Here is a 4,069-nt window from a genome sequence, read left to right on the forward strand (position 1 = left end):
TCTCATCAGTGAATTTCATTCTGTTAGGTTGACATCTTGAATATTAGTTATTATGTGCTGCTCCTTTGACAATGGTCACTGGCATATCATGAGCATTAGTCAGCAGGGGTCAAGGCACTAAGGAGGCACGTGACTTCTCCATGTTCAGTGAGCTTGTGTAGGTCGGTGTTGGCTTCAACAATAAGGCCTTTTGGAGAGCAAGCAATAGCCTTGACAATAGCCGGTGTTGTTTGGGAGTTCCCGTACAACTCCTTTGGCCAACAACTCAATTAAATGTAACTGATTCCCAGTACTGAAAAATTCATTTGGTGATGAGAGATGTCCAGCTGGGACTCTGTCTCCCTTCTTATGTGACCATTTCATTGGAATTTATTACATATATGTATATATTATAGGAAGCATCTACTGTATTAGGTTTTCATAAAACTCTCCAATGGCCCTTAGTTTTAGATGTCCCTCCCCATGTTTCCTCCCTTGCCCCCTTGTCCCACCTGCTCCCTGTTTTATCCTCCCATACATACCAGTCTCCCCACACCCCATGCATTGATGAATGTGTATTCTATTTCCTCTTCCTAAGGGGATCCATCCCTAGTCCCATAGTCCCTTATTCTATACATATATAGTGTAATCTATATATACCTATATATGTGCACATATTTATGTATATCTATATATACTCATATATAGATAGACACATACAGATTACATACATATGTGTATAGATAGGTATACGTACATATGCATATACGTAATATATATATATACAACGTCTGTGATTATTTACATTATAGCTTCCTTATCAATGACTTAACAGCTAACATCCACATATAAGTGAATACATACCACATTTGTGTTTCTGGGTCTGAGTTACCTCACTGAAGACCCATTTTTTTCTAGCTCCATCTATTTATCTGCAAATTTCATTATTTCATTTTTTAATTGCTGAGCAATATTCGATTATGTAATTGTACCACATTTTCTTTATCCATCCACCTATTGATGAACATGTAGGTTGCTTCCAATTTCTGGCCATAGTGAATAGAGCAGCAATGAACATGGTTGAACATGTGTCTCTGTAGTAGAATGAAGAGTTCTTTGGTTATATGCCCAAGAATAGCATAGCTGAATCTTGAAGTAGATCTGTTCCCAGCTTCCTGAGGAACCACTACACTGATTTCCACAGTGGCTGTATATGTTTGGACTCCCCCATCAATGGAGGAGTGTTCCTCTTACTCCACAGCCTCACCAATATGAGCTGTCATCTGTTTTATTGATCTTAGCCACTCTGACGGATATAGGATAAAATCTCCAAGTATTTTGACTTACATTTCCCTGATGACTAAAGATCTTAAACATTTCTCTAAGTTTTTCTCAACCATTTGAGTTTCCTCTTGAGAATTCTCTCTTTAGATCTATACTCCATTTTTTAATTGGTAAACTTGTTTTCCTGATGTCCAGGTTTTTGAATTCTTTATATATTTTGGATATTAGCCATCTAGCAGATGTGTAGTTTGTAAAAAAAAAAATCTTTTCCCATTATATAGGCTGCCATTTCGAATGATGGTGTTCTTTGCTGCATAGGATTTTTTTTTGGGGGGGGGTTTCGAGACAGGGTTTCTCTGTCAGCTCCCTAATTGGTGCTGGGATTAAAGGCATGCACCACCACCACCCGGCTGATATTTTCAGTTTCATGAGGCTCCATGTTTGAATTTTATCTTAGTGCCTATGGTATTGGTGTTCTGTTCAGAAAGTCATCTCCTGTGCCAATAACTTCAAGACTACTCTCCACCTTTTCTACTATCATATACAGTGTATTTGGCCTTATGTGTAAGTCTTTGATCCATCTGGAATTGAGTTTTGTGCAGGGTGTATGGATCTATTTGCATTCTTCTATATGCAGCTGTCTGGTTTGACCAGCACAATTTGTTACAGATGCTGTCTGTTTTCCAGTGTGTATTTCCAGCTTCTTTATTAAAAATCAGCTGTCCACAGGTATGTGCATTTATGTCTGGGTCTTCGACTGATTCCATTGATTAAATTGTTTTTTATGCCAATACTGTGTGGTTTTTATTACCATTGCTTTGTAGGACAACTTGAGATCAGGAATGGTGAGGCCTCCTGTAGTTATTTCAGTGTTCAGGATTGCTTGAGCTATCCTGGGATTTTCATGTTTCTAAATGAAGCTGAAAATTGTCCTTTCAAGAATGTGAAAAGTTGTGTTGGAGCTTTGATGGGAATTGCATTGAATCTGTAGGCTTCTTTTGGTGAGATGGCCATTTTTACTATATTAAGCCTATTGATCCATGAACATGGAAGATCTTCCTGTCTTGTGATATCTTCTTCAATTTCTTTCTTCAATGTCCTAAAGTTTGTAATTATGCAGGTCTCCCATTTGCTTGTTTAGAGTAATTACAAGGTATTTTATATTACTTGAGGCTATGATGAAAATGTTGTTTTGCTGATTTCTTTCTCAGTCTCTTTGTCATTTGCATATAAGGGGGCTACTGATTTCTGGGAGTTAACTTTGTATCCAGATACTTTGATAAACATGGTTATCAGCTGGGGAGCTCCCTGGTGGAATTTTTAGAGTCGCTTAAATAATATCATATCATCTGCAAAAAAATACTTTGCCTTTTTTTTTCCAATTTGTACCCCCTTGATCTCCTTCAGTTATCTTATTGCTGTAGCTAAGACTTTAAGTACTGTATTGAATAGGTCTGGAGAGACAAAGTGAACAACATGGTCTTGTTCCTGATTTTGGTGGAATTGCTTTGAGTTTATCTCTACTTAAGTTGATGTTGGCTATGGGCTTGCTAAAAACTTCCTTTATTGTGTTGAGGCATGTCTCCTGTGCACCTAATCTCTCTGTTACTTTTATTATGGAGATATTTTTGTTGTATTTTGTCCAAGGCCTTTTCTGCATCTAATGAGATGACCATGTGGTTTTTGTCTTTTAGTTTGTTTATATGGTGGATCACATTTATTTGTTTACCTATGTTGAACCATCTCTGCATCTCTGGGATGAAGGGATGAAGCCTACTTGATGTGTTCTTGGATTAGGTTTACAAGTATTTTATTAAGTATGTTTGTGTCTATGTTCAAAAGGGAAATTTGTCTGTAACTATCTTTCTTTTTTGGATCTTCACGTAGTTTAGGTATCAACTGTGACCTAGGAAAAGAGTTGGGCAGCATCGCCTCTGTTTCTATTTTGTGGGAAAATTTGAGGAGTATCAACATTACCTCTTTTAAAGTCTAGTAAAAATCTGTACTAACCATCCTGTTTTGGTTTTGGTGTTTTTTGTTTGTTTGTTTGTTTGTTTTGCCTTGGGAGAATTTTAATTGCTGCTTCTATTTCATTAGGAACTGTGGGTATGTTTAAACTGAAGATAAGCAATTAGTTACCAATTGTTAAAAAGTGTGCTAGGCATAGTGGCACAAGCCTTTAATCCCCAGCACTCAGGAGACAGAGCAGCTGGCTCTTTGTGAGTTCTAGGTCAGCCTGGTCTACTTAATGAGTTCCAGGACAGCCAGAGCTGTATAATAGAGAGAGGTCTCTAAAGCACCCAAATATAAATAAAATAAAATCTATCATCAAATTTCACATATACAGTTGAGTACTTTTAACTACAGTGACAATGATGTTCATTAGACTTCTAAAATTATTCTCCCCAAATAACTGAACTTTTGTACCCTGTCTTAGTCAGTGTTCTTTCATTGTGAAGAGACACCATGACCGCAGCAATTCTTATTGCTTAACTCCAATGCTTAAAGGACAGCATTTAATTGGGGCTTGCGAGCAGTTTCAGAGGTGCAGTCCATTGCGTTCATGGTGGGCAGCATGGCAGCATGCAGGCAGAATGCCCTAGAAAAGTTGGGAGTTCTACCCCCAGATCTACAGGCAGCTGCAAGAGAGAACATCACTGACCTGGCGTGGGCTTTTGAAACCCCAAGCCCCACCCCCGTCTCCTGAGTGACACACATCCTCTAAAAAGGCCACACTTTCTAATTTCTCTCGTGTAGTGCCACTCCCGAATGACCAAGCAAACAAACATATGAGCCCTTGGGGGCC

At 38.4% G+C, this 4,069-nt stretch overlaps 1 protein-coding gene across 1 annotated transcript in view; it reads left to right on the forward strand.

Annotated features, from left to right (window-relative positions):
* The window catches only part of LOC113455530, a 35,626-nt gene that overhangs the window by 6,097 nt on the left and 25,460 nt on the right, over positions 1–4,069 (forward strand). The gene's annotated exons all lie outside the window — the stretch shown is intronic.

The sequence above is a fragment of the Microtus ochrogaster genome, chromosome 4 (genome assembly GCF_000317375.1).
Source record: "Microtus ochrogaster isolate Prairie Vole_2 chromosome 4, MicOch1.0, whole genome shotgun sequence".
NCBI classification, from domain to species: Eukaryota; Metazoa; Chordata; class Mammalia; order Rodentia; family Cricetidae; genus Microtus; species Microtus ochrogaster.